Source organism: Molothrus aeneus, unplaced genomic scaffold (assembly GCF_037042795.1).
Source record: "Molothrus aeneus isolate 106 unplaced genomic scaffold, BPBGC_Maene_1.0 scaffold_35, whole genome shotgun sequence".
In the NCBI taxonomy this organism is placed as follows: domain Eukaryota; kingdom Metazoa; phylum Chordata; class Aves; order Passeriformes; family Icteridae; genus Molothrus; species Molothrus aeneus.
The window spans coordinates 1570008-1589140 of NW_027099016.1; the positions used below are offsets into that span (position 1 = coordinate 1570008).

The 19133-nt window shown below is 50.4% G+C and overlaps 1 pseudogene; it reads right to left on the reverse strand.

Moving 5' to 3' along the window:
- Positions 1–19133, reverse strand: part of LOC136570612 (zinc finger protein 208-like) — a 625335-nt pseudogene that overhangs the window by 430694 nt on the left and 175508 nt on the right.

Below are 19133 nucleotides of genomic sequence, written 5' to 3' on the forward strand. Positions count from 1 at the left end.
AAGGGTTCTCCTGGCATCTCTGGACATCGGGAGCGATGTGCTGAGATCCCACAAACTATTAGAATAGCTGCATGTAAAAAGACAGCACACAGGTGTGAAAGATTTGTACAAGGAAGCTCTTGCCCAGCGTTGGCCTGTCACCAAGGAAAGGTGTAAAACATGCGTATCAGCCTGTGAGCAATCGCAGACTGGAGACTGGAGAGACATCCTTTGGAAGATGACCCTCTGCATTTCAGAAAGGGTAAAGGCTTATGGGACGCGTGGCAGGTAGACTATATTGGACCCTTTAAGAAGTCAGGAGTTAAACACTTTGTGCTGGTAGGAGTAGAAATTGTATCTGGGATGGTCCAGGCCAATGCTTTTAAAAGAGCTACAGGAGATAATACTGTTAAAGCATTGCAGGGATAGTTTGGAATTTTCCCAAAACCACAGGAAATTCAATCTGATAATGGGTCCCACTTCACTGCTAGAATTGTACAGGATTTGGCAAAAAATGAAGGAATTAAATGGACTTTTCACACTCCTTACTACCCTCAAGGTAACGGGATCATAGAAAGGATCAATGGTCTTTTGGAATGACTTTTGAAACCAGAGGAGGGAAATTGGGATGTTCGGTTATGGGAAGCTGTGAAAAGTGTGAATGACAGATGGGGGGTAAATGGGTGTCCCAAAATCACTGCCTTTTGCCCCATAGCTCCAAGCATAATTGCCTCTCTAGGGAGACCAGATGATTTCAAGATTCCAGCACATTACCCTGGACAACCTGTTCTGGTGGACCTCCCTACTGTAGGGGAAGTACCACTAGTGCTAAAAACCCCTCTGAATAAACATGCATGGGTAGCCTCTGATGCTCTAGGGAGAGAGCATTGGATAAATACACACTGGATAATTCCATCATTCTAACTTTTTCTGTCCCTTAGTGGCAGGATTCTGTTGTGTTTACTTTTACAGAAGAACCCTGAGGGACATGAGGATCATCTGAACCATGATAACACTGGTGATACTTTTCTGCATCTACCACAATTCCATGGACAGAATCCTGCTGAGTGGTCGTGGTCTGAAGCTACCATCCATCACACTAATGTTCTAGGATCATATCCCAAGGGTCGCCACCTGAACCTAGAGCCTATAGTGCTGCATGACTCTGAGATATATCGCCCAAGTGAGTGGGGATGGGATCAGAAGGACTGGACTAGAACCCTAACTGGAACAATTGGTGAGTCGATTGTGGTAGCGTGCAGAAAAGTGGAAGGATCTCTCTATGAGAAAGCCACCTCCATTGCAGGTGCCGGAAATTTTTTAGAACCAGATGGAAAAAACTATTTGCACATCCCTACAACAGAACTGTGTCCTACGACAAAGTGGGAGTGTACCAAACAAATTCCCCTCACTCTGTGCTGCCGGCAGGAGTACGTTGGTAACTACACTTTAGGCCCCAGAACCAACAATGCAATTACAAAGGATTGTAGAAATTAATCAACTGCTTGCTGGCATAATTTCACTTTAGCCAAACCAACTTATGTGACACGCCGTTGGCAAAATAACTTGACAAATCCATAAAGTTTAAAAGGCCTGGTTTACAAATTTAAGATAAATGCTATAACAAAGTCCACATTGAGTACAGTAGTCACACCCCAGTGGGTAGAAAGGACTGAGAGCACCCTTAGTCAACTTGATACTGAATGGCCTTGGTCCCAGGCTTTTGTTCATTTTTCCGGATCCATGGGAAACGTGAGGGATTTAAAACTATCAACTGTCATTATGCATGAAAATCAGATATACACTAGGCAGGAATGGGAAAACCAAAAAACCTGGCAGCTTCAAGGGATAGTGGGGAAAAAAATTAGTATAGGATCCGAATGATTAATGGAACTACCCAGAGTAACACAACCTCAATCGGTGTTTTGACAGATCAAACAAATAAGCATGAAAAGGTTTGTACACACCCAAGCTTACAGGATTGTTGGCACAATTTTACATTGGCACAAACCATAGAAGTGGTTTATCTTTGGTCCAAAAAATGTAGGCCTGTAGGTCCTACATTTTAAGTTTATAGTAAATGCTATAGCCCAACTTGTTACAATTTACACCACCACCACTCCAGCCCAACCACCGCTTATGCTTAGCCCAAGAATTTTTGAAAATGGACCAGATATAATTAGGAAAACAGGACAACAACAAATACTGTTCAATCCGGCATGGTCTCTTAAACAAGTCAAATTGCTGATGCAAAGTAATGTCTCAGAAATTCAGCCGGCCTGTTCACCTTTTTTGCAAACTTCCTTTGAGGGTTGGATGACCTGGTTGCAAAAGCGGAACTCTTTAAAAGACGGACGCTAAGAGACATAACCGATGTTGTGGGAACAGGATTGGGAATTCTAAAGAGTATTGATTCAGAAGTATTAATGAATAAAATTGGCTGCTACAACTAGAGATTTGACCAAATTACAACAACCACTGCAGTCATTGGCTTCAGGAACACACCAGTGGCTGCTATCAAACATTTTGCCAAATTGGGAAAAGGTAAATGTAAATGACCACAAATTGGTAATTGATACACTCGGTGCTACACAGAACAACATTTCTTTGGCTCTCAGCTGTATCCAGGCACAATTGTGGATGCAGTCAGTTGCTGCCTCAATGATAAGAGAAGGTGAAGAAGGCACTTTTCCTACTGAAATTTGGAAAATAATTTGGGACAGTGCCACTGATTTTGCAAGAGAATTCCAATCCTGGTGGAACTTAGTGAATTTAACTTACAATCCCATTACAAACACAGCCATGGCTTTTGTGTTAACCATACGTAATGCCTCAGTGCATTTGATATTTCCTATGATTGCATTAGGGCTGGATGATGATGGAGCTGTTCTCTATCCTTATGAGCATTGGGAATGGGCCCATCAAATGGGTGAGAAATGGCAAACTGTTAATTTAGAATCTTGTATTGTCCGAGAACAACAAGGGTTCATCTGTGAAAGCAATGCAATCATAGCTCAAGACATTTTTTCAGACACAGAGCAAAATATCTGTCATTTTGAAATTCATCCTAATGAGACTTCTGAAACAGTCCTTGTATATATAGGCAATAGATGTGCATGCTTCAGAACTGCTTGTGATTTTGTATTTGTAGAGAATGTTGTAGTAGATACTAAAAATTATTCAAATGTTTGTGCTTGTAACTTTACCAAGATTACAGGATGTGATTTCTCTTATGAAGCTCCAGTTACCTCTCACTACCCATTGCAATCCAACTACACACTGATTCACAAACTGATGCCTATGCCTATTGGGATGGATCTCACTTTTGTAAGACAACTGCTGCTCCATCGAGACTTAGTTGAAATCCTTGAGAAGATTCAGAAAAACACACAGAAAGCCCTGGTGACTGTTCATCACAATGTGAGACAGATACCCCGTGTCATGGAAAGAGCGGAGAAAGATGCCGAGCACAGGGGGTGGGGATACTCTTTTAGGTGGTCTCCTACTGCCACGGGTGTCCTGAGCAGTCTGTGTCATCCCATTGTTATCCTTTTGATACCAATTCTGCTTGGTTTTATTTTATCAGCAGTCCCATTCGTTATGAATTGGAGCATGAAACAGCTGACAAGATTGACGTCTATAGTTAATGCACACAACTTGGCTGATGTCCCATGCACTGTGAACATCCCCAAGCCTTTGACACAAGGCAATTATGAATAAGCATATGTGTTTTGGAATAATCCTAATTTCCATTTATGATTTTGTGGGAATTACTTTTGATTTTTAGTGAATTGGTTTAGAAAATCATTTTAAAGTTAGTGCTTATATTATGATTTGTTTATTGCTTTTGCTTTTGATATTTGTGATTTGTTTTGACCATTTGAGAATGGTTATAAAAATAATACTATTTCAATTAATTAACCATTTGAAAATAGTTATAAAATTGATACTGTTGTGATCAATATTAATTATGTTTGTTTATTGTCTCTCTTTTTTTTCCCCTCTTCTTCCTATCCTTTCTTTTCCTCCTTTCTCTCTCTCTCTCTCTGTCATGCTGTCCCTATTTTTCCGGGTTATACTACCAACGTACAGCGAGTCATGAAGACCTATCAGCGACACTCCAGAGCCCTGCTGATGACGATCCCTTCAAGACAATTGTGAGTCACGGGGTCGTGTGAGAGTCTGTCTGAAATATCCCTCATCTGCCTCACAATCGTCACTGGGGACCACTGAAAATCTCGGGCTTTGTAGGAGAAAGTTACACAAGCCAAAGGCTTCAAGACCTGAGAGCACAATGTTAGGTTATTGTTTTCACAGGTGTTGTTTGCTGTGTGCTACACTGAGCCCAATGAGAAGAAGAAGGAAGCACCGTGCCCTTTTTGCAACAACAGCCTTGGGAGCTGTCCCACCTCTCGGCCTGGCTGGATTCTCCTGAGTTCTGGGTGGTCCCCCCACAGAAGACCCTCACCTGTTTTACAACCACCGTGACAGACAGACTGAGATGTAAGGAGCCTCTCCATCAAGGAGTGAGACATGAAACCCCCATGTGAAAAGGCCCCTCTGCTCCTTCCAAGGACTGGGACTGAAACCCCCAGCCCGGGGCAGGTGTGTGGGGGAGGCAAGCTGACCAAAGCGAGATGTTTGCCTGCAGGTTGTGACTGCTGGACCAAGAACACAATGGCTCTCGTTTACTGCTGAGAACATGGACTACCTGTTACATCTATTCCTTATTGTATCTCTTTCCCCCTCCTTGCAATTTCCAATAGAGTTATCATAATAAAAACCTCTGAGTTAGCCAGAGATTTCAAGATCTCCCCGACGTAACAGGCGGATCCTCGACTGGACTGGACCAAAGGACTTCGTCTCTACGTTTGGTAGCTCTATCCCCCTCTTTCTCTCTCTCTCTCTTTTGTCTCTCTCTTCCTCTATCTTTTTCTCTCCCTTAATCCCTCTATTGCATTTTGCAGTGGTCATTCAATAAAGGTGCATTTGTTTCGATTATCACTGCAAACCCCCTTGTACCGTGTTGGTTCTTTTTGCACCCTGAGATCAAATCCACGAACCATCACGAAACCCGTCTGTTAGGACGGATCGTGACACCCCCCGAAGAACCCTCCCCAAATTCCCCCCAAAGCCCCCCCAGCACCCCCAGACCCCGCTAAAACCCCTTCAATTCCCCCCAGGCCCTCCCCAAATCCCCCCCAAACGTCCTCAAGACCGCTCCCCAAATTCCCCTTACGACCCCTCCAGGACCCCTCACCTGTTCCTGCGCCTCCTCAGCAGCTCCCGGAGCCCCCCGTCCTCTCCCAGCACCTCCCCCGCTCTCTCCAGCGCCTCCCGCAGGACCCGCCTGAGCCCGGGGCGGCTCCCGGGGGTCCCCGAGGGGGTCCCCGAGGGGCGGTGGGGGGAAAAGGGGGCGCCCGCTCCATGCCCGGCCCTGGGGTCAGGGGGCACGGCTTCGGGCTCTGCTCTGATTGGCTGGAGCGGCGCGGGGAGTGCCGGAGTTGCAATGGAAAGACGCCCGGTGATTGGTTGTTTTCGTCGAGGGCGCGGTGATTGACAGGAGGGGCGGGAGAGGCGGGCTTTGCTGAGGGGAGGTGCGCAGTGATTGGTTAGTTCAGCTCGAGAGAGGCGGGCATTGCTGAGGGGAGACCTGCGGTGATTGGTTGGTTCGGCACATCAGAGGCGGGCGTATCTGACGGGAGGTGTGCGGTGATTGGTTGGATTGGCGCACGGGGAGGCCGGTGTTCCTGAGGGGAGGTGATTGGTTGGTTTGGGGTGGGGCGTCCACTATTGGCTGGGAAAAGTCCGGGATTTTTAAGAGAACATTCCCGGTTTTCTGGGGAAAACCTCTCAGATTATTAAGGAAAAATTCCCGTTTTTTGAAGGAGAAACATTCCCTGATTTTTTGTCTCCACATGACCCCCAATAACCCAAATATCCCCGAAACACTCGAAATAAACACCAAATAACCCTAAAAAATCCCAAACAATACCTAAAAGTCTGCCAAATAACCCCAAACAAATCCAAATAACCACAAAAAAACAAAAAAACCCTCAAATTAAACATAAAAACCCCCAAATGATTTCAAGTACACCTAAAAAAAACATATACACCAACATAAACCCCAAGAACCCCAAATAATTCCAAACAAGCCCAAATTAACCCAAATAACCCCAAATAATTCCAAAGTACCCCATATAAATAGAAATAAACCAAGTAAAACCCAAGAAAAACCCCAAATAGTCCATAAATAACCATAAATAAACCCCAAACAAACCCTAAATAAACCCAAATAAACCCCAAGTAAGCCCAGTTCCTCCCGTCCCCACGCCATAACAGATCCCGACCAATCAGAACGTGCAGCACTGATGACAATCCAGTTGCTGGGCAGAAACTCAGAGCACTGGCCCCGCTCAGCGATTTTCAGCCAATCAGCGCCCGGGCCCGACTCTGACTCATCAGGTGCCAGGCACAGACCAAGGCCTCTCACTGCGTTCAATAGTCAGAGACGGCGCGGGGTAATTTCCAGCCAATCAGAGCGTGTCTCGCTGATGACTCATCAGTTGCGAGGAGCGGAATTTGGGGAGCGGGGGAAGGTGACCCTGAGGATGGGCTGGGGGCCCCAAATTAATCCAAAACCGGGTCGGGACCCCAAAACGGAGCAGGAGGGCCCTGGAGCCCCCAAAACCAAACACAGGGGAGGGTATTGGGGGAACGATCGGAAAGGGGAAGGAGAGAGGGGAAAAGAGGGGGGTGGGACCCCCAAATTGAGCTGAGAGGGGGATGGGACCCCCAAATTGAGCTGGAAGGGGGGTGGGACCCCCAAACAGGATGAAGCCAATTTTGCTCCTGGAATATGTAAAGTAGTTTATGGATATGCAAAAAGTCTATGAATATGCAACAGGCTGATGTCATGGGAGACAAGGACCATCCAGCAAAGGTTGTTATGGCCACTGAGACCTCCGAGTTATTTCCGGGGATACCCCTTAATTAATCTGGTTTTAATTCCATCAGTCTGTTGCATATTCATAGACCCTCATGCATATCGACAAACTCATTTACATATTTCAGGAACTATTTTACATGTCCCGTCTTTGGGAGTGTCTCCCCATTTCAGGAGCCTCCACTGAAATGGAAAATGCAAACCTCCTCCCTTAGAAGACGAAGGAGAAGGAGAAGGAGAAGGAGAAGGAGAAGGAGAAGGAGAAGGAGAAGGAGAAGGAGAAGGAGAAGGAGAAGGAGAAGGAGAAGGAGAAGGAGAAGGAGAAGGAGAAGGAGGAGAAAAGCTGAAATTTTGGGAATCCAGTGGGAAAATGGCTGATCCTCTGGGAATCCATTTCTTACCCCCCAAAGACAGGGCAAAGGCAGGGCAGTGGGGTTTTTATAGGGTATCCCAAGGGTGGAGTTGGGGTTTGGGTCAGGGGAGGAGTTCTTAGCAACACAAGAAGGGTGAGATCAAATTCCTGCCTCTTAGCAACAGCAGCACTCCACAAAGAACATGTCCCCAAATCCTAAATTCCCTCTAAAACAACTGAGAAATTATGGAACTGCAGATATATTCAATCAATTTCCTTCATTTAACCCACTTTTGGGTGTTTTTAAAGGATGAAGGTGAAGCAGAGGAAAATTAAGACCAAACCAAAAGGAGAAGCAGCCAGGTGTGTTCCCAACATGGATCACAGGGAATGTGAGTGACCAGGGCTGTGCCCAAAGTGCCTCCTCCAGTGGGGGATGGAGCTGGAGCAGCGCACGAAGCTCTGCCCGCACTCGGGGCACTCGCAGGGCTTCCCTTACCGGTGCCTCCGTTGGTGTTGGGTCAAGTTAGAGCTGCTGGAGAAGCTCTTCCCACACTGGGGACACTCGTAGGGCCTCTCCCCTGTGTGGATGCGCTGGTGGGTGATGAGGTGGGAGTTCTGCCTGAATCCCTTCCCACAGTCGGGGCAGTGAAAGGGCCTCTCCTCTGTGTGAATCCGATAGTGCAGGAAGAGAGAGGAGCTGGTCAGAAACCTCCTACTACATTTATCACACTCATAGGGCCTCTCCCCAGTGTGGATGCGCTGGTGGGTGACAAGGGTGAGTTCTGCCTGAATCCCTTCCCACACTCAGGGCATTGGAAGGGCCTCTCCTCCGTGTGAATCCAATAGTGCAGGAGGAGATTGGAGCTGGTCTGAAACCTCTTCCTGCATTTATCACACTCGTAGGGCCTCTCCCCAGTGTGGGTCATCTGGTGCCTGATCAGGCTGGAGCTCTGGCTGAAGTGCATCCCACACTCAGAACACTTGTACGGCCTTTCTCCAGTGTGGGTCCTCTGGTGCTTGATCAGGCTGGAGCTCAAGCTGAAGCTTCTACCACACTCCCCACACTCGTAGGGCCGTTCCCCAGTGTGGGTCCTCTGGTGCTTGATCAGGCTGGAGCTCTGGCTGAAGCTTCTACCACACTCCCCACACTCGTAGGGCTTCTCTCCAGTGTGGGTCCTCTGGTGCTTGATCAGGCTGGAGCTCTGGCTGAAGCTCTTCCCACACTCCCCACACTCGTAGGGCCTCTCCCCAGTGTGGATCCTCTGGTGCACAATCAGGTCACAGTTCCACCTGAAGCTCTTCCCACAATCCACGCATGTGTGGGGCTTCTCCCCATCATGGAGCACCAGCTCCGAGCTCTGGCTCCATCTCCGGCTGCCTTCCCGGCCCAGGCTGGTTCTTTCCCCCTCGCATCCCTGCCATCTGCGTTTGCAGCCCCTCCTCGTGCGGCATCTCTGGGGCTTTTCCTCCCCGTTGGCTTCCTGCGCCGTGGAGCCGCTCAAAACAGCCTCTGCCACCAGGTTCTGCCGCGGGCATTTGTCCTCCCTGCTCTCCATGCTCGGCTCCTGCTCTGGGGGAGGAAGGACAAGGACAGGATGGGATTTGCCTCCGTGCCACAGGCAAGGGCAAAGAGATCCCCCCAGGGCTGAGCTGCAGCCGGGGGCCCTGCTGGGCTGGGATATGGAGCAGCACAGAGGGGAAAGGGGCACTGACTTCCTCCTCACCTGCCTCAGTGTCCCGGGGCATCTTCCTCTTCCTCGCAGCCTCCCTGGGGTTGGCAATGGGAAATCCTGGTTTGGGGAAAACAAGGGATGAGCGCGTTTGTAGGAGAATCGGGGGGTAGGACGGTCGGGACGGACGGAGATGAGAGATCTCTGCAGCCAGGCCGTGGAACTTGCGGTTTATTGCAAAGGGCCTGGGTGCAGGGCCCTGCTTGGAGCTGCCAGGCACAGCTCGGAGCAGGCCCGAGAGAAGAGAGGGGTAGAGAGGATGAGAGGGTAAGAGAGCAAGAGGGGAAGAGTGTAAGAGAGAAAGATTCCCGTTACAATACAATAAATCTTCTTCTGTGTTGAATATTCTATTTCTCACTAACCAATCTAGTACAAGATACAAATCCTATAGCATTTACATACAGCCTGTAAGAATCACTACATCACCATACTGTGTTACATTTTACACCCTAAAAACTCCTCTTTGGACCCCTTCTGCTGAGCTAGTAGGGTCTGCTCTGACCCTTGGATCTGTCTGCAAGCAGAGGGAATTGTTCCATCAAAAGGGGATTACCTTCAGTTGGGCCACACCATTGTTTTCCAGTTGTTCACTAACTGAGGTATCTCAAAGCTTGCTTTCATTTCAATCTTCCTTATACTTTCTATATTGTCAAAATCTTTCGCCAGACAATCATATTTAAAAGGCTTTCCTGTTTCATCTTCCCCAACACACGTTGAGTTTGAAGGTCCCTCGGCCCGACTCCATCTCTACAAGTCACCGGCCATCTGGGCTCCAGAAAAACCTCCCAAACACCAAGATTCAGCCCTGAAAAAGCCACCCAGGAGTTCCCTGTCCCTGGTCCCTCCCCTCTGTTGTTCTGGGGTTCCCCCCTGTCCCAGCTGCTGGGGTCACGCTTGGATTGGGGGTCCCCCTTCTCCTCGGTGCCCGCCCTGCCCAGGCTGCGGACAGTCCCAGCAATGCCAAAAGCTCCCCCCGCTTCGCTCTCCCCATTTCGGGATGCCGGGGCTGTTTGGGCTCCCGGGCTCCCTTCTCCCCTCATTCTCTGCTCTGGGCTGCAGCAGCTCCAAGGAGTCCCCCCTGCCCCTCTCCAGGCTCTTGAGGCTCCCGCCAATGGCGGCGCTCCCCCCTCTCTGGGCTCCCCACTTTGGGCTCCTGGGGCACACAGGGCTCTGCTCCTCCAGGCTGCCTCTGCCGGCAGCCGCCACCACCACCCCCCGATGTCCCCCCAAGGGGCCTTTTCTGCTCAGCCTTGGACTTCTTCATTCTCCAAACATCCCCCCAAAAACCCAACCCAGGGACCCCCTGGGATATCCGGGCCGAGCTCCCCCTCCCCATTCACCGGCGCAATGGGGAGGGCGATGATCCCACAGGTGGGGGCTGCAAATTCAGGCAGGGATCGATGGCCTGGCTCCCTCAGTTCAGCCTCGATCCGCCTTTGTCCCTCCTCTTCCTCAAATACATATTCATAATGATTATACATATTAAAAATTTCCTTGAACTCATTTACATGTTCCAGGAATTCTTTAGGTTGGTTTGACCCCCAACTCGCCTTTTTAGAGCACGTGCAGGAATCCTGGATTGCTGTTTTGAGGGTTGTGTGTCACTGCCTCACAAGGGCCCCTGTTCTGTGGTTTCAGCAGGTGACAGTTATTGACAGTGGAAGGGTCAGTGGCAGGGGCCTCATCACATCCCTTCCTTAAATGTTATCTGACCATGCAGACGCTTTTAGCTATTTCCAAGTACTTTAATTGAACATTAGCTATTTCACAAATATCTCTGACTCATTCTCAGTATTGTCAGTTAGTTACAAAAATAAAAGCATTAGTTCTTATTTCACAACTACAGCTACATCTGTAAAAGTTAACATTCTAATGCACAACACATGGCATCCACTTTAATGTTTTGCAAAAGCCAAAACTATAATGTATGTTTTTCACACTGTCCACTAACTAAAAAATCATCCATAAATGATGTTCTGAGGATATGAGCTACACAGGGGCCAGGGCATTGGCCACAAAAAGCTGACAAATTATACTATAGCAAAAGCAGTGAAAAGTGATTACAAACTGTACTATATCAAATTTGTTGTGATTAAGAATATTTTGCAGAAGTCAATACATAGTAGCAAAAGCCAACACTACCTAGTTATTTATAACAAACCCAGGGCAGGTTTTTCCCTTGCATGGAGCACCTGGGCCTTCCCCAGGCCCCTTCTGCCCTCCTGCAGAGCCGGTGGCATTTTCCAGCACACACAGTTTGTAACCAAGAGCCGGGTGCAGCCGAGAAGGCTCCAAGCGCCTCCTTCCAGGCTGACTCTGCAGGTGCCGAGGCTGCTCTGGGCTCTGCCAGGGCTCTGCTGGGGCTCAGCTCTGGGCCAGGCTGGGCCCGCTCTCCCCTCACATTGTTCCGGGCAGCTGAGTCACGGCGGGAGAGGGAAGGGACAAGTCAGGGGAGTTGAGGTTTAAGAGAGTTTTTATTCATAAAACTTTCATAACAAACAGGCTGCTCTAACTACCATAACTAACTAGCAATGCTAACTACCCTAACTAACTACCAGTGCTAACTACCATAATTAACTACCAGTGCTTACTACCATGACTAACTAGTTGTCCTAACTACTGTAACAAGAAGCTGTCCTCAAGTACTTCATCTCCTCTGCTGCTCCCTCAGTTGCTTTGCTGCAGTGATCAGAGGGGTCAGGCTGGAGAGAGGCTTGGCTGATGATAAAAATGGGTGCTGTCCAAAGGATAAAAAGGAAAGAAATTAACTGTTACTTTCCAGAGTCAAGTTCCTGTTGCAACAGGACAAAGGGAAATGGTTTGAAACTCAGGAGAGGGAAGCAGGCTCAGATTAGATCTAAGGAAGAATTTTTTAACCAGGAGAGTGGGGAAACACTGACAGAAGGTGCCCAGAGATGTGGGAGGTGCCTCCTGCCTGGAAACATCCAAGCTCAGGTCAGGCAGGGCTCTGAGGCCCCTGAGCTGCTTGAAGATGTCCCTGCTCACTGTGGGGCACCAGGTCCAGATGAGCTCGAAAGGAGCCTGCCAGGCCACAGCAGGCGAGGATTCTGCTCGCTCTGCGCGTGGAACGCAGCGAGACTGGAGACTATCGGAGGGGGCCCCACAAGAAAACCCCTCCCTGGCGCTGCTGCTTCCCCTGCAGCCCTTGGCTCTCACCTGCAGCAGCTCCTGGGCAGCCCAGCGCCGCTCCTCGTCCGGCTCCAGGCTGCACTCGAGGAAGTCCCGCAGCAGAGCCGACAGGCGCCGGGGCTCCTGCAGCTGCGGGGTCCCGTTCTGCCGGATCAGAGCGCGAGCCTGCAGGGAAAGCAAACTCAGCGCTCTGCCAGCTTCCTTCACACCCACACGGGCTCACATCCACCCCGGGGCCTCAGCCCCAGCTCCAGGGGCACTTTCCTCCCTGCCAGAGATGCTGCTCAGAGCTCATTTTGCTATGCCAAGCAAAAAACCCAAACCCTGCGGCTGCCACAGCCACTGCAACATCCAAATGATCTCGCCTTGAGAGCCAGTTTCATTGGCGGGCTTTGTTAGTAGGAACCTCCATCAGAAATAGCCCATTTTGCTTCTCCAAATATGGACACCAGCTTTACAGGCCATTTTCCAGATTCACTGTGGTCTGCCTGTGTTATTTCAGAGGATTCTTCCATCAAGTGCATCTCTGCAGTGCCACTGACACTCAAGTAAATGCATTCCTGATGCCCCATCCCAGAAACTGCCAGGCAAGAAACAGGAGGTTTGTGATGCTGAAAGCTCAGGCTTGGTGACACGGAAAAAGTAGCTTGGACTAGGAAAGAAATGTGTTGGACTATGGGGATGTTAAACCATCATCTTCATGTTTTCAACAAGTTTCCCAGTGAGAAGAATCAGGGGAGATCATCTTGCAAAATGTCTTTTAGAAACTCCTGCAGAAATCTTGTTGGGTTTGGGGCTGGGATTTGGGGATGGTGTGGGGTTTTCTTGCAAGATAACATTAGAGCTGATGCACTTGCTTCATATTTCCAGGTCATCCTCTCAGCTAGAAGAGCTGCAACAATGAAAAGCCCAAAGCAAATTGTTGCTGGAGATTGCAGAAAATTCGTCTGTGTGGAGGCACAAGTCCTCTGGGAATTCCCTTCCCATGTGCAGAAACCTCCAGCTGCTGCTCCCAGTGCAGGGTCCCCCTGTGCTCGCAGCCTATGCAGCCCCTGGAGAATTTGCCTCTTACCATGGCCGCCGTTTCCCTGAAGTAAGGAGGTTCTCCTTCCACCATCTCGATGGTCACAATGCCAAAGGACCAGATGTCCACCTTGGGGCCATAAGGAGATCTGGTCACAACTTCTGGGGCCATCCAGTGAGCAGTGCCCACCATGGAGCTGCGCTGGTCCTGCTCAGGGCTGAGCTGAGCGCAGAGGCCAAAATCAGCTGAGGACAGAAACAAACCCTGTCAAAGGCAGCTGCAATGAGGAAACCAAGCACAAAGATTCAATCTACTGCACGCTCAATCTGAGAGTGCAGTAGTGAAGTCAGCTGGAAAAGTCCTCAGGGCTGTAGCCAAGGAAAGATGGAACTGGACCCTTCAAGAAACCCTCAGCTTTCCTGCAGTGGCTTTTACTGATTCTCTTGGAGCTTTAGATTCCCACTGCTGCCCCTCTGGAAGGGCCATGGCCAGAGCAAAGGCACTGCTGGCCCCCTGCTCCTCTCCTGAGCTCTCTGCTGGGGCAGCCGCTCTCAGCTGGCAGCAGGGGCCGGGCAGTGCCCCCAGCAGCCCTTGTGGGGCTCTGGCCCTCCCTGGGAAGCAGCCCCAGCCCCGCAGCCCGGGAGCGCCGTGCCTGGCCAGGAACACCCACCCAGCCTGACAGAGCCGTCCATGCCCAGGAGGATGTTGGAGCTCTTCAGATCCCTGTGGATCACCCGGTTGGAATGGAGGAAATCCAGGCCCTGCAGACACTGAGAGAGAACAAGAAACACGAGGGCAAAAATCAAGGGCCGGAATATATCACACCAAGAAGGACAGCTCAGAATTCTGCCAGCAGCAGCTTTGCTGTGACAGGCCAGGAGTGCAGTGCACACAAGCTCCAGGCAAACAGCTCAAGGCAAAGCTGAGAACAGCAAATCAAATCCAAAGCAGACAGAGAGTACCACAACAGCCATAGAGAGAACAAGAACAGAGTAGAAGTGCAGTGATGCTGGCAGGCCGTTCACTGCAGAGGCTCTTTCTTCTCCAGCTCATGAAAACAACACAGAAACAAAGCCCTGAGCATGGAGCCACTCCTGTTCTCATGCCCTGTTTGGAAGGACCATCGTGTCCCAGCCATGGGAGTGACAAGCAGGATCCCTCACCTCCCGACTGACAGCTGCCATCTCTCCTTCAGCCATGCGCGTCTGTCTGACAACGTCCCGCAAAGTTCCTCCATCCATGTATTCCATCACCAGCCAGAGATCTCCATCAACAAGGAAGCTGGAAGAGGAAAACAATGGCATGGAGATGAAAGTGCAGAGCTCAATTCCCCCATGGAAAAGCCAGGAGTGGAGTTTTGTTTCCAGGTCACTTGTCAGTGAGGACAGAATCAGATGGAGAGACATTCCTGCCAGGCTGCCCAGCCCTTGGAATCTGCACAGTCTAAAGGGGAAGGAGACACCTGTGAGAAAGGAGAGGCCTTAGATGGCAAGCAGGTGAAAAATGCAGTTTAGCAACAGCCCAGATCAATATGGAATCACAACACTTGGCCCCAGCTGGTTCAGCTTCTGAACTCATCAGTTCCACCATTCCCTCCAGAACAAGGCAACACAACTGCCAGGGTTATCCAGGGGAGGAGGCTGTGCAGCACTTGGGACAAAAGCAGTCAGAAAACCTTTCAGAAAGTCCCTTCAGAAACAGGCAAGGCCAGTGAAAAATGGGAAATGAGGCATTTCTGGAAACAAGAACCCGATCTTCCTGGCATCTGTAGCAATGGAAAAGGGCTGGGAAGAAGAAGCCAAGGGAAATAATTTCTGCTGTGGTTTATCAGCACTTGCTGAGAGACACAGCAAACGGGGTCAACTTGAAGGAAAAACCAAAGCAAAGCAACAAAAGTACATGGAGGGAGTGAACTGCCAGGCTGTTGGTTTGGGAAGATGTGGCTGGGTCAGGCATTTTCAAACCAGGCTACGCTTGGGGCGTGGCATCCCGGGTTCAGGACGGCTCGGTGGCAGCACCTTTGCCACATGGACCAAGCACACGCACACACCAGTGTGGTGGACGGTGAAATGGTGTTTATTAACGGTTAGACAGGGTCATTTATAACGGGGGTTAACGATCAACAACACGCAGGGCTAAGTAACAGTAAAGGGGACGGGTTCTGTCTGCCCATAACAACGCGAGATCTTGCTGCCGGTCCCTAATCTCCCACAGGGAAGATGTGGCTGGGTCAGGCATTTTCAAAACAGGCTACAGACTCCAGATGCCAGGAAATGCAGGGCCCCGGCACGGGATCAGACCTGAAGCACTCACCTGTCCAAAGAATTGACAATGTTGGGGTTCTTCTTGTCCTTCAGGAGCAGGATCTCATTCACAGCTCGTTCCCTGTTCTGCCCTCTGAGACTCATTTTCTTGATGGCCACCTGAAGGGACATTGCAGCCTTTAACTGGAGGAGTCTGTGGCAGAAGGCCACAGCAAACACGGAGCGAGTCTTTTTGGAGCAATGGAGCCAGGCTGTGCCAAACTGCCTTGGGATGGGACACCAGAGCTCAGCAAGGGCCATTCCCACAGCCCATTGCTCTGCCAGCTGGGGGCTGCTTACAGGACACATGGCCAGAGACATTTGGCCCTGCAAGCTCTGCAGAAATGGTCCCTCAGCTGTCAGCCTCAAAGCTCTAACAACATTCTCTGCACCTACAGTCTTCTCAAATGGCCTCAACATTCTTATCATTATTATTCAAACCCATTTTGCAAGCAGGAGGTAATTCTGGTTCTGTGAAAACAGAGCAAAACAGCCAGGAACCCCTTAGCAATTCTATGGGATTTGGTCATGATTTCAGATCCAGCTGCTCTGTTTGGGATTGCAGAACAAAGCAGACACGCACACCCATTGCTCAGGTGATCCCTGTCACAGGCTGTCACTGACACCAGACCAAACACAACTGCAGGATTAGGAGAGAGCTTTGCTCTGGACATCCATCTTCTCATTTCTCTCCCTCACTCTCTGCGAACAGCTGAAGTAGGACTAAAACCCCAAACTGAGCCCAAGCAGGATCTCTCCCTAATTAGGCCTTGAGGTAGCCTTTGAAAATGAAAGGCAGGATGGACATAATAGTGTTATAGTTTAGCTAATAGCTAGATAATGTTCCTATCTGAGGCTGGGATGAAGATAAATTGGGCCTCAGTCTCCAGCAGCTGATGCATTCACACTTTTAGATATGAAGGCCAAGCCAGCGTGTCCTGCTCTGACAGACACCGCTGCCCTCCTTGCATTCCTTTGGCGCTTCAGAAGGACCAAGTCTGTCCCAGCTGTGCTCTGCAGGCTGACACTGCTCTGCCTTCAGAGGAGCAGCCTGGGCAGGAAAGCTCTGCTGGCCCCCAAAGCTGCAGCCACAGCTCCCAGCAGAGGGGAAAGCCCTGGAGAGCTGCCAGGCGTGCTGGGCGTGTTGGCACTGACCTCTCCTCCAGTGGCCCTGTCGAGTCCTTTATAAACGGTTCCGAAAGCCCTGGAGACAAAACAGCAGAGAAGAAAGAAGCAGCGCTTTAGGCCCTGGCAGGGAAAGCCAGCCCAGACAGGAGATCTCTGCTGCCTGCAGCGTTCACAAACACCTGGGTGCATCGACCCTTCCAACAACAGCACAGCAGCCACCAGCCCTCTGCCATGCAAGGTGTGCAGGAGAAAACTGAGACCCAACACAAAGGAATTGGGCTGGAGAAAATCCCAATGTCCACCCTGAATTGCTTTAGTTCAAAACCTGAGGTGAGAAATGGGTGTCTAAAGACCTGGAAAAGAATCCATTTCATCCTTTTCCATTTCCTGCCTAAGACCTGCAGGTTCCACAAGGGCCCTGCCATCAGGCAGGTGATGCATTTTCCCCCCAAGTGCATCAGCTCTGTGTCTGTTACTGAATGGATGGGGTCTGCTACCTGTGCTAGAATAGAGCACTTATTAGTTCATCTCTGGTTTCTGTTTCTAAACTATTAAATTCATAATCCTGACCAGTGGATATTTTTTGAAGGAAAATATTTGAAAGAAATCTTCTTGAGAACTGTTTTCTGACAGTCACCACATGGTGAGTTGCTCTTTTAGGCAATCCAGTTCCAGGGACAGAAGATCTTCCAGGTCCTGCTCCTTGCTGCAGGCAGGACACTGCCAGCCTCAGGGGCCTTTGACGGCGCCTTCTGACCACAGTTATCAATTCTGATCAGGACTGAGAGACAGCAGGATGGTAGCCCAGTGTCTGAAGGTGTTTGGAGCTCTCCTGACTTCTCACTTGATCCTGCACCAGCACAACACCCGGCCCTGCTTGTGCAGCAGCAGCTGCCGTGCACTTACCCTTGGCCAATCTGCTCCACTTCCAGGTATTTCTCGGCAGGCTCCTCCTCGCTCACGGTGTTCCCTGAAAGAAACCACGTGGAAGACGCTCCCTCCCAGAGTGAGACCCCGCCTTGCAGCAGAGCCACAACCAGCCCCACTCCCTGGGGCCGTGAGCCCCTTGGTGTCAGCTGGGGAAGGACAATCAATGGCTCGGTGACATTCAGCTGCAGAGCAACACTGGGTGCAGCTGATGCCCAGACACACACACAGCACCTGCTCGGGCACCCAGGAACAGAGCAGACGTACTCAGCTGCATCAGGCACCACTCCCCTCTCCCCTCTGGCTGCCCAGCTGTGCTGCTGTCAGAATGTTCAGCCCAGGATCCCACAGCGGAGGGAGGTTCATTGTCCTCTTCCCAAGCAGAGGGAGCTTCTCCATCCTCTTCCCAAAATGCTGCAGCTTCTCCATCCTCATCCCAAAACGCTGCAGGTTCACCATCATCTTCCCAAGCCACAGGATATCCTCCATCCTCATCCCACACTGGGAGACATCCATTGTCCTCATCCCACTCTGCGGGAGCTTGGCCACTCTGGTCCCACACCAGGGGACATCCACCGTCCTCGTCCCAGGCCGGGAGATGTCCCCTGTCCTTGTCCCACCCCGCGGGAGCCTCGCCGTTGCATTCCCACCCCGCGGGATGTTCGCCCTCGTCTCCCAGGGCAGCGGGAAGTTCACTGTCATCTCCCAGCACTGAGGGAAGTTCACCATCGTCCCCCAGAGCAGCGGGAAGCTCACTGCTGTCTTCTTCCTTGTTGACCTCCTCTTTGGAAGCAGAGGGAGCCCCAGGAGGTGCTGGTGCTGCTTCTGTGCCCTGTGGACAGACGGCAGCGTGAGGGACGGGAAGTTCTATCTCAGTTATCACCTTATTTATCCTCAGCTGCACATCCAGCTGCACTAAGCAGAAATGGGGTTTGGAGCTGTTCCAACTAACAATGGGCTAAAGTCGACATTGCCACTTATTGTTGGGAATTCCATTTTCCACCATGGCTAAAGCCAGCAAGCAATCCTCTGCCTGCAAAACCAGACCTGCAGCTCTTCAAAAACTCTTCAGTAGAAAAGGAGAAAACTGATGGGAATTCCTTTGCTGCTGCTGCTGCTGCAAAGACACTGACAGGAACTTTCCTTCAGCCTCCCAGGCTAGCCCTCGACTGCCACATGCCGAGCTCACAACTCGCTGCACAATTCCAAACACCAAAGGTTCCTTTCCCACTCACCGAAGGAGGAGCTGCTCGGAATCCAGACAGGAGGTGCCCTGTAATGGGAGAGGGAACATGAACCAGATGCTGTTAGGAGAAAAACTGCCAGTGCTGGGGAATGCCATGGAGCAAGGCAACCCCAAGAGAGCATTTTGCTTTCACTGCATCCCTCCAGGAGCCACAGTCCCTTCCCACAGCAAGCAAGAGAACAAGCACAAAACACTGGGCTGGGTCAGTTCTTGGCTGGAGCAGCAAAGGGAGGCAGTTCCAGGCTCTGCTGGCACAGACTCCCTGCTTGAGGGAACAGAACCCCCCAGGGCTCATTGCAGATGCTGTACACGCCCCGTTGGCTGCAGACACCCCCTTTTTCAGCT